Genomic DNA, 12712 nt, shown 5'->3' on the forward strand with positions numbered 1-12712 from the left:
AAGAAAATATAGAAGATGTTTTATATCAAACTTTACATTTTTTCAAGATAAATGAAAATAATTCACCTTTATTTTTCTCAATGATAGATATCAAAGCCCTAAAGTAAGCAATGCAAAATAATAATTTTAAGAAAGTAATCCTCTTTCTGCCCTCTGATCACTGCATACTATAGAGACAGCCATTGTAAACATTTCAATGAAGATACTCCCTGACCTCTCTATAAGCATGTTAAAAGCACTTTGGGAAAAAAGTCATATATTATATAATATGCATTATACATATATAATATAATATATAATATACATAATTTCAAACTAGCCATTCAATAATATATACATGTTAAATGATCATGTTATATGCCATAAATATATATAATTTTATTCATCACAATTTTTGAAGATTTACATAAACATGCTCTTTTATAACCTGATGTTTCCCTAAATATTTTATTTAAACACTTTTATATATTGGTAAATATGGATCATTTTAAATAGATGTTCCACTATAAGGATGTACCACATTTTTAAAACAAATCCTTTAAAAGAACATTTAGGTTGTTTCCTAGTCTTATTTTTTATCTATTATAAATGTGTGAAAGATATTTTTACACATATCTTTGTGTATTAGACTATGTTATAGAAAAATAATTAAGTATACAGGCATAGGAGAAAAAAACATCATGATTCACATATGTAACTGACCAACAATTATTTGACATTGGCCTATTTGCCAACTTTTATTCTTGGTACAATAGAGAAAATAATTGTATTCAATTTAAAATGTCTTCAGGATTAGATTAATTAGCACTTAAAAGAGTCCCTACTATAAATATTATATAAATGTTATTTATATTTTGGTATGAATTATCTTCCATATCTTTTGCCTATCTTTCTTTGGATTGTTCTTTTTCTGTTAAGATTTTGCATATTAAAAATTTAGCTCTCATGTAGTGTATAATTTATTCCAGTTTGGTAGTGGTTTTTCAACCTTGAAGGTCATTTCAACTTACTCTAAGAAAACAGGCTTTCAACTACCTATAGTATTTCTAGTTTTAATTTTATATATTAGTAAAGAAAACTGGGGAAGAATGAAATCTTCTAGTCCAGCCATCCTTCTCAAGCTTAAGTAACCCTATAATGCTCAGAAGAAGTAGTTAAAAATTTACAATATCCTATTGAATTGGGACCACCCATTGCTCCCAATTTTAATTCTTAGGGCCACAAGTGAAAAATCTAATCCTTCTTTCTCATGTATAACAACTAAAAGAGGACAAAAGTTATCTTCTCATCTTCACCTTTACCTTTTTCTACTCACACTCTATTCCATGGCTTTTTTCTGCATGCAAAGTCTTGTCTAAGACCTTCAAGTGATCTTCCTGTGACATGGTTTCATTGATTCCACTCACCCAGTTTTTCTCCTGAAAACAATCCCATCTATCTTTATATCTTTGTTTTGTGCCTTATTCTGCAATGTGAAAATATCAGGTTTAACAGAGTCATTTAATTAACTTCTAATATTTCATCACATATAATAGATTATTAAGGCTTGGGTGTTCAGAAGCCCAAATTTTAGAAGTTTCTCTCTCTCTCTCTCTCTCTCTCTCTCTCTCTCTCTCTCTCTCTCTCTCTCTTATCGATTCAAACCATTTATACTTTAAATTGTTTGCTGCTAGGATCTACACAGACATTAATATAGCAAACATTATGTAAAATGGGATTTAGAGATTTGGTAGAGCACTTGTGAGAGCCTTGGCTTTCATGCTACTTGGTATTGGGGTAAAAAACATTCTTATTGCTGCCCTTGCTCATGGTCATAACAAAGTTTTGGGGTTTGATGTATACTCAGCCCAAAATTTAGAACTGAAATTTTCCAACAGGAGAATCCTGCGTGTGTGTGTGTGTGTGTGTGTGTGTGTGTGTGTACTTTATATATGTGTAAATATATAGTCAATACATAAAAATATATTAATAATATATCTTTCAATATATTATACACATGTCAAAACTGGATTTACTTTCTTCCAGCATTTTAAAGCAGGCTAGCCTGTTTTTCCTAATGGAGGACAAATCTTAAGAACTGAAATAATATTTTTAGACATAAAAATGTTATTTATATTGATTCATAATTAATAAAATTTACCTAGATATATTAATAATTATCCCCTGCCATTCAAGTGACATATGGAGTCACATTTGTGACTTCATAAACCTACTGTTTCAAGTGGAGCTGGTCTAATAGTAAACAATTTTATGAAAAATAATGTGCCTTTAACTAACAGTCTTTCTCCGATTACAATGAAATAAACATTTCACTCCAAAGCAAAAAATAAAATTAAATATGTCATATAAAACAAGGTCACCTACATAGCAGGAATATAGTTTAAAAGCATGGAAAGTATCTTTTTTCCTTTTTTGTAAAATTATAAAACTTTAGGATTAGGGCAGGGGTTGTAGCTCAGTGATAGAGTACTTGCCTAACATGGGTAAGGCTGTGGGTTTGATCCCCAGCACCACAAAAAAAAAATAAAACAAAACCTTTTTATTTTATATTCTTTCTAAGTAGTAATTATAATTAATACCTAATAAATAACAAAAGAATTTTAAAAATAAGAAATGCTGCAACTGAGTCAGTCCCATGATGTTGTCTCTTACTAGAACAGGATCACTGTATTCAATAGTCACTGTCCCTTAGTGGTCCTAGGATACTTCTGAGAAGCCAGAGACTAGTTTGCCTGACAGGATCATAGTTTTTTTCCTATCTTGCCATGGGAGTAGTCTAGTCTTCTGCCTTCCTCGACAGCCTTCATTTTGAAAATGTTCTATATTAGAGGAAACTCACTGTTCCCAGTGTAGCATTGCATAAAGTGCTTTCAGATTAGCATCTTTACATCACTATAATAACCATATGGGAGATAGGAAAGATTTAGCCTTCCATAATGACCCTCAATTCAGTCTGGATATTTATTCTTAATGTGGCCTTTTTTTTTAAATCTCTTTGTGAACTTCCAATGCCTTATTAACAATCTTCTTCTAATTTGCATTCCTCAAACTTGTCAAGAATCAATAGATGAGACAAATACTTCCAGATTAAGTAGATCCTATTTATAAACTAGTAGAAAAGTGAGAAGAATTTTCAAGTGATAAGAAAATACTGCCTATTGAGAGCAAGTTGGTGGAGTAGGACATTCCAGTGCTCATTACCCTGCAAAAACATCAATTTAAATAATTATAAATGCACATGCTAAGGAAAATAGGTGGTGGGGGGGTATAGCCCCAAAACAAGAAAAATCACAATGAAGAGGATGAGAAAGACAGTTTTACATTAACTGAGTCACCCTCTACCACCCTCAGGCAGCACAGTGTAAACACAGATAACTTTCTGTTTGGGAAAGGAAAGGGAAGCAAGCTCTGGTTCTTGCTGTGGAACTCAACACAGGGTAAAATAGCACAAAGTCTGTTCCACAGCCACAGAATCCAGGCTGGTATCTGCAGACTAAGCCTCCAGTCCCACCCCATTACCAGGCGCATATCAGTGACTCCATGCTTCAGGCTGGCTCTAGTGTTAGGTCCACCCAAGTGTCATCAAGCTTCAGGTCTATCTCAGTGCCAGGCCCACAGCCAGAGTTTCCATGCCTGCTGGGCACACTCAGTCTCTAGCACTACAGAAACCTTTAATAGATACATAAATTATACACTTACAAATCAGAAGTTGTAAAGTTTTCCAAGTGTATGTGAATATACACACAAAATCCCATATGTGCATATATTAAAGCCAATTTTGAATACATGTATTGTTTGTTGCAGTGGAAGTACAACATTGGTATCCTCCTAAGTGAATAAAATGAATAATGTGAGATCTTGGAGTGAAGAAAGCTCTAAAATATGTTTTCAAGGGGAATTTGTAAAAAAGAGACCACTCTTTACTCCCAAATCTTTATATCTCTAAACATAATAAACATTGGATCCAGGTGTTATCGTGCATGCCTATAATGCCAGGAACTCAGGAAGTTGAGGCAGGAGGATTGCAAGTTCAAAGCCAGCTTCAGCAATTTAGCAAGACCTGTGTCAAAGTAAAAAAAGAAGAATAAGAAGAACTAGAACAAGAAGAAGAAGAAAGAGGAGGAGGAGGAGAACAACAACAACTAAAAGGAGGAGGAGGAGGGAGGAGGAGGGAGGAGGAAGGAGGGAGGAGGGAGGAGGAAGGAGGAAGAGGAGGAGGAGGAGAAGAGCCTAGGGATGTATCTCAGTATCTCAGTGGTAAAGTGCCCCAGATTCAATTCCCAATACCAAACAAACATTGCATTTTTACACTACTAAATACTTTCTACAAAACAATATATTTTGTTTCAAATCTGAAAATACATACCCCAAATAATTGCAGGAAAAGCCCACATAAATTTAAATAGAATGCACCTGGTGATTATCTTCTTTCTTCTCCCTCTTTTGAAAATGGTCAGGCTAAAATTCTTATTTTCTTTAGGATATGGGCAGTATCATCAATAGGGAAAGAAGGAAAGAACGTATACATCTCTTTTATTTTCCACAATGATGTGCTCATGAGGAAGATAATCCTGACATTCAATAAGTTTATGAGTTCCCAAAGTTGATTGGGAATCAATTGAATCCTTTAGGGAGCTAAATATACATCGCTATGCCTTATCTCTACCTGCTCAATCAGAATATGCAATTATCTATGGATCTCTTTTTTATTTGTTGTAATTACTTATACATGACATTAGAATGCATTTGGACGCATTATACCTAAATGGAGTATAATTTCTTATTCTTTGGTTGTACATGATATACAGTTATACAGGTCATGTAATCACACATGCTCATAGGGTAATAATGTCCAATTCATTCAACTATATTTCCTATCACAACACTCCCATTCACTACCCTCTGTCTAATTCAAAAAGAACATTCAACCTTTGGTTCTTTGGAATTGGCTTATTTCACTTAGCATGACAGTCTCCAACTCCATCCATTTATCTGCAAATGCCATAATTTAATTCTTCGTCAAGGCTGAGTAATATTCCATTGAGTATATACACCACATTTTCTTTATCCATTTATCTATTGAAGGGTATCTAGGTTGGTTCCATAGCTTGGTTATTTTTGGTTTTTATTCATAATAGACAATACATAAACAAATGTATTAATTCAGAAGGAACAAAAGGGCAAACAATCAAATTCATCTTGTTTATTCCTTTCCTTTAGTTTCTCTACACAGAGGCAATCACTGTTACCAGTTTCTTAAAAAATTTTTGAGAATTTATATATACTCAAGCAAATATGCACACATACATATATCATTTTATTACAAAGTAACATGGTATACATACTTTTCTATACCTTGATTTATCTAATTTCCATGTCTTTGAAATTATTCCATATTAGTACAGAAAGGAATGCTATACTCTTTATTTAACAGCTTCAGAGTACTCCATTGTTTGGATAAGCAACTATTTTATTTAAAGTTTCCTACTACTTGAAATTTAGATTTTCTCCTGCATTTTTTTGCTACTACATGTCACAATAGAATGAAAAATTCTCATACATATGATACTTGCACACGTGAAAATTTCTATGTAATATAAATTCCTGGAAATAGGTTTTCCAAAAGGTACATAAGTTTTTAATTTTCATGGATATTGCCACATACACTTCCACAAGGAATGTTCTGATTTTCATTGAGACTGTTATGTTTTATAAAATTCCTAAGTGATTCTAACAGTCAGATGCAATTATACACCACTGCTCCAGAATACCAGTTAGGATTTGAAGCTTGCATTTGTAGACTGAATCCCTGGCATATTTTCCTTCAAAGCCATTTCTATGAAGCTCTCTATCATTTAGCTTGATACTCATAAATGTGCAATGACTCATTTGGATCTTGTTCATATTTCCAACATATACCTTAGTGAGATTAATGCTGGTTCATGAACCACACTTCAGCAGCATTGTCCCATGGGATTCCTCCAGTCAGCAGCACATAGATTAGCACTTAGATCATTAGTTTTAAATACAGCAATACTCAAACTTTTTAGTCCCAGAACCTCTCAATCTCAAAAAATTATCAGAGCTTCAATAAGCTTTGTTTATATGGTTATATATATTTATATTTGGAATTAAAACTGAATATTTCTAGTTATTTATTTCATTTCAAATAATAATAAACTCATTCATGCTAACATAAAAATGTATATGAAATCCCAAAACAAAGACAATGGGAAGAATGATATTATTTTACAGTTTTAAAAATCTCTTTATTGCCTGGCTTAATATTACGCTGTAGGATTCTCATATATTTTTCTGCATGTAATTTTCTGTGTATTGCATGTTATATAGCTTCTGTAGAACTCCAGTATATATTCTTGAGACACTGAGAGGGAACAAAGCAAATAAAGTCCTAGTATTATAATGAAAATGGCTTTGACCTTGCAGATACCCTATAAGGGTTTTGGGGGCACCTATATATTGCCATACCTTGCTTTGAGAACCATTGACTTATTGTGTGTTCCTTCTGCCATGTCACACAGACTGGAAACCTCTTAAGGGTAGAGACCATATCTTGTTCCTTATTTTCACAGGGTTAGCTCACATTTTGTGTTGAGTTTATGCTTATTGGTTTGCTGACTATGAGGATTGTGTTTTTCACTATATTCAGATCCCATTTCCTTCCTTTTTATGGGCAGATATAAACTGGAATTTGGTAATACCAATGGAGAAGGGAAATGAATCTCCCTCCTTTCATCAATCTCCTCCATAAAGCAAGGTTCAAAAAGATACAAAACTCATCTATGAAGAAAATAATTCCATCATGTCACCACAAATATTTTTACAAAAATTATTTTATTTTATCGTGAAAAAAACTATAGGATAGATAGTGCAGTTATTATTTTCTTAATTTTAATAGATAATGAAACTGAAAACCAGACTAATTTACTCAAGTTGTTATAGTTAGTAAGTGACTACTGAGCTTGGACTAAGAAAATAGAAATCAACCTTGGATCATGAGTAAGTTGAAAGAATGGTTAAATGTATTTCATTATGCACTCCTTTTTTTTGTGTTGTGTGATATTAATACTGCCCAGGATTGAGAATATTTACAATAAGGTGCCTTTATGGTAATGAAATGTTTCGGTTCTTTCTGGGCATTCAATCACCTGCTATAGCTGTTTATTGCCTTATCTGCTTGACAATGAACATTATCCCTCAAATTGCTTTCTACTGGAGTGCTGTGACATAATTAGGTTTTCCAGGAAGTCTGTCTTGGTGTCATCATAATTTTCATTAGCTTAGTGAGTAATGACAGCTTCTTCTGCTACTAGACTGATGTAATTATTTCTCAGTAAACCTGGTAGTTACCTTCTAAAGGAGAAAACCAGCTCAGCAATTTGGAATTCAGATACCTGAGGAAAGCAAGGAAAAGATCAGTTTTTGTTTGGAAATAGTAGGCAGGTGTACAGTATCTGAAGAAACACTAGAATCATGGTCTAGAGTACTGATCACCTTGATTCCAGCTCCAATTTAAAAAAATAAGACAGCAATCAGAGTCCTATTGCACTTTTTCTAGGTATATTTTGACCTTCTTTAGCCACAAGGAATACTTTAAACCCATAAAACTCAAAAGGAAGAATGCTCAGAGGCATGACCTGGGGTGGAGACTAGTGTGTTCTTCTAAATTTACATGAAGGCTCTCTCCAGGGATGTCAAAGGAAAGGTAAAAATGAATGCAATTACCTGGCAATGTGTGTTCTACAGAACTTATTTTTCAATTTATATCTGAAAAATTCAATTCGGAATGCAATGGTTAGCCTAACATAAAATACATACACTCAGACTCCATGTATGCATGTATATGGGGCATGGGGAGATTATTTAAGCCTAGCACTTTGGAATAATCCAGGGTTCATTCCTTTAATTTTAGGGCATTGTATATGTTGATAGTGTCATGGGCGTATACTTATCCTAAAATGTATCAAGAAATATAAATTAAATGTATACACTTTTTAAAATATAACGTTTTCTTTAGTTTAACTATAGTTAAATAACTAAAAGAAACTCTTGAGAGGAGATCATCAGAACTTTTTAAAATTATAAATAATCCATAAAATGTGGAGAGGCACAAATTATATTCTAGTTTAGGAATAGGTAACAACAGCTATCTTTGAACATGGGTGATTTCTTTTACCAATAATAAATCTTTGAACTGATTAAATGGCTAATTTTGCAATTGGTTCATATGATACACTTTCATATAGACAAAGCAGTTGACTTTTTCCCTTTATGTTGAAAACTATTTTCTCCTTGACCATTTTCATAAGCTTCATATACTCACTGTTAGAAACAGCCAGTGACAAAATGGAATTAGTACTTAACTCATTAAGGTTTAATTTTTGGTGGGAGGCAGGGATTATGTATTCCATTGGGTGACAAAACACAGCAGTTCCTTGAAAAATAATGTAGTCAAGTGTGTGAAATAACTACCATTGGGGGATAATCTACTTTGTCATTAAGCATCCATGGCAAACATAAAAATAAGGTCATTTTCTAGCATGATTATGCAAGATACAATATTCTATAATTGCAAACCAAGCCATAGACAAGTAATCAATGCAGGATTTATGTAGCTTGCATGCAACAAAAATCAGGGTATAGGGAATGATGATGCTTCTGCTTAACCATTATGAACAAACACAAATATCTCTGAAATGTTTTTATTTTATAGAATTTAATAATATTAAATGAAAATTTGCCAGTTAATGTAAAACATGGAAAGCTAAGCTTCCAAATCCAACCTGTAATGTTGATTAGCCTCTAATTTCTCCCTTCTCTAAAACCAGGTTATACTGTATAACAATTCTCACCAAATATTCCTGTCACTATTAACTGTCTTGAGGTTATTGTTATTTAATAATTCAGCGTTTATTGAGTTCTGTGAATGAGCAGATGTATCATAATACCGTCCAATATAGGTGATTATTAAAAAATAGAAGATGGAATCTTTGCCCCAAGGGCTTTTGAAATAAATGAGAAAGAAAACTAAATGCAATCATACCATAAATATATACATGTGTACATTATTGTACAGATGGAGAGGCTCGTGTGCTTATAAATTGGATGGACTATCTGGAAATTTATTTTTTAATTTTTTTAAATTGATAGTCTCTTTTTAGTTATATATGACAGTAGAATCCATTTTGGCATAAATATAAAAATGTAAATTTATTTTAATAGTATTTTTCATATTTATTTTTTAAACTTTGAATTATTTACTATTTTTAAATTGATACATAATGATTGTACCAATTTATAGGGTACAATATGATAATGAGTACATGCTTAAGTGCAAAGAAAGGTTGACAGCTTAGTAATACAAAACTGATCTTTTTAAATACAAAATTTTATTGACATCATTATTTGAATAATTAACTAAAGGATTTTTATCTGCACCTGTACAAATCATTCTCAGTAGTAATTTGCAAATAGACCATTGAGCATTATCATATCCTCAATATGTTATTTAAAAACTTCCTATATACCCAGCACTGAAAGAAGATGTAAAATATCGAGATAAACTACTAGTTTCAACATTATATTGTTATTCATAGTGTGAATATTACTTCTGCTCCTGTTTGGAGAATTCTCAGGGAACATGGGAATCAATCTCCTTCAGTTCAATATAAGAAAAAAATGGGAAGCATCTACTATGCACAAGCCCTTTCAAATTGTTCCTGGATGTATGTAGATGAATAACACTTGATCATTGCCCTTGAAGAACTTATCCTTATACAAAGAATGCTAACATATTGGTAGTGGCATCACAGAAGATCACCCAAAGTGTTATGTGGACACTATAATAAGGGTAGAAAGACTGTACCATCTTGTGATGAGGAAAGGCTTCACAAAAAAGCAATACTTAAGAGAGACTTTGATAAATGAAAAGAGTTTCAAAACAGCATTGGCAAAGAGATATAGAGATAAAGTTTAGGGTGAGTTCAGGAACTAATGATTAGTTCATTTTTGCTGAAAAGGAATAGCAGTGGAGGGAATTAGAGGAGGACCAAGACAAACCTGGTGAAATTAGGACAAATATTATGCTGCTTTACTTTTATTTATAGAATAATTACTGGCTGCAGTGTTTGCCTTCATTCTAAGTTCCCCACTCCTCTTAATTCCTCACCTTCCTTCAAGCAAACTTACGTTTTTACTTTCTTAGCTTCCTTTGATTACTTTAGGCCTTCCTTGATCAATCATAGCACTTAATGTGTACTATACAATTTAGCACTTAATGAACCACTGTCTTTTCTTGTTCACAGTCACACCTGTAACACTAGCCATGAACACACCAATTCCTTCCTGGTTGACTTTCACCACATCTCAAACAAAGTCAACTTAATCATAAAATACCAGGTCTACTTCTACTTGCTCTCATCAGAAGCAATGTGTTCTCATGCATTATCCCAGATCCCCCCTGGAACAAAATCAGAAGTGTAGTCAAAAGGGCTATCAGCTCAAGGCCCAACACCACCTTCAAAATGAGTTTCTATATGACAACTACCCTGATATGACAGTTACATATTGTGTGTGTATGTATGTGTGTGTATGTTTAATTATGTGTCAATTAAAAAAATTTGAAGATATTTTGAGTAGTCACTAACATGGTATCTACTCATTTCTAGAATTTTCTACAGAATGCTATGTAATGGGCATGTCACCATATTGCAGTACCAGATAATAAGAATAATATCTGCCGCAGTCTGGCTGGGCACAATTCAGAAGCCACTTGTCAAAAGAAACGAACTTTATTTTTAGAACCACACATGCCAAACAAAACAGCTCCTCAGGAAAAACCTTCAGAGCCCAACTGCCACCACCGGCTTCCCACAAGCATCTCAGCCTCCCCCACTTCTCCTGCTCTTGAGGCCGGTTGGCTGGGTCGCATGGGCAGAGCCAAAAAAAAGTCCCCTAATGAGCAGCTCCATGGTCTGAAAGGGCGGGGAAACAGCCCAAAGAGCATCACCGCAGAGGAGCCAATCAGTTGGCAGCTAGAAGTTACTGGGGCCACTGTGAGCCAATCATCAGCTGGCAGCTGGAAGTTTGCTGGCAGCTGGAAGTTTGCTGGGGCCCCTTCGGCTGTGGCTCTCAACAAATATCATCATCAGTTTAACTATTATAACAGCCTCAAGTATTCATTGTTTTGTGTATGTCCAAGTTTATGCCAAGTGCTTTATATGTTTTATTTCATTAAATCATTTCAACAACCCAATTAGGCAGGTAGTGTTATTTACTCTATTTTATATATAAAGAAATTATGGTTCACAACTTGAAAATAGTAGCCCTGAAATTGAAAAAATCTTCTATTTGCCTTGGGAGCCCTTTTATTCCACTGCCTGTCATTTATGGGTTAATTCTATACTTCTTAAATATGTGTACAAATCTACAACACATTAGATATGACATATATCTGATTTGCATAAATGAAAGCTTACATACACATGAAAGATTCTCTTCTGTTCTTTTCTCAATGGTACTATATATGCACCTGTGGGAATGACCTAGGAATTAGACCAGAGATGATGCACCTAACAGAAGAAAAAGTAGGCCCAAATCTTCATCATGTCGGATTAGGCCCTGACTTCCTTAACAAGACTCCTAAAGTGCAAGAAATAAAATCAACAATCAATAAATGGGATGGATTCAAACTGAAAAGCTTCTTCTCAGCAAAAACAAACAAACAAACAAAAACAACAACAAAAAAACAATCAGTGAGGTAAATAGAGAGCCTACAGAATGGGAGCAAATTTTTAACACACACACATCAGATAGAGCACTAATCTCTAGGATGAATAAAGAACTCAAAAACCTAACATCAAAAACCCAACTATCACAATCAATAAATGGGCCAAGGAAATGAACAGACAGTTCTCAGAAGATGGTATACAATTGATTAATAAATATATGAAAAAAATGTTCAACATCTCTAGCAATTAGAGAAATGCAAGTCAAAACTACTCTAAGATTTCATCTCACACCAGTCAGAATGGCAGTTATTAAGAATACAAACAACAATAAGTGTTGGGGAGGATGTGGGGGAAAAGGTACACTCATACATTGCTGGTGGAACTGCAAATTGGCGCAGCCAATATGGAAAGCAGTATGGAGATTCCTTGGAAAACTTGGAATGGAACCACCATTTGACCCAGCTATCCTACTCCTTGGTTTATACTCAAAGGACTTCAAAACAGCATACTACAGTGATGCAGCCACATCAATATTTATAGCGGCACAATTCACAATAGCTAAATTGTGGAACCAACCTAGATGCCCTTCAATAGATGAATGGATAAAGAAGCTGGGTATATATAAACAATGGAATATTACTCAATGTTAAAATAGAATAAAATCATGTTTTATTTTTTCAGGTAAATGGATGGAGTTGGAGTAATCCCCCCCAAAAACAAAGGCTAAATGTTTTCTCTGATATGTGAATACTGATCCATAATGGGTGTGGGGGGAAGCTTGGGAGGAATGCAGGAACTTTAGATAGGGCAAAGGGGAGGAAGGGGAAAGGGAGGGGGCATGGAGGTAGGAAAGATGGTGGAATGAGATGGTTATCATTACCCTAATTACATGTATGAAGACATGAATGGTGTGACTCTGTGTACAACCAGAGAAATGAAAAATTGTGCTGTATATGTGTACT

This window comes from Callospermophilus lateralis, chromosome X, assembly GCF_048772815.1.
Source record: "Callospermophilus lateralis isolate mCalLat2 chromosome X, mCalLat2.hap1, whole genome shotgun sequence".
Lineage (NCBI taxonomy): Eukaryota > Metazoa > Chordata > Mammalia > Rodentia > Sciuridae > Callospermophilus > Callospermophilus lateralis.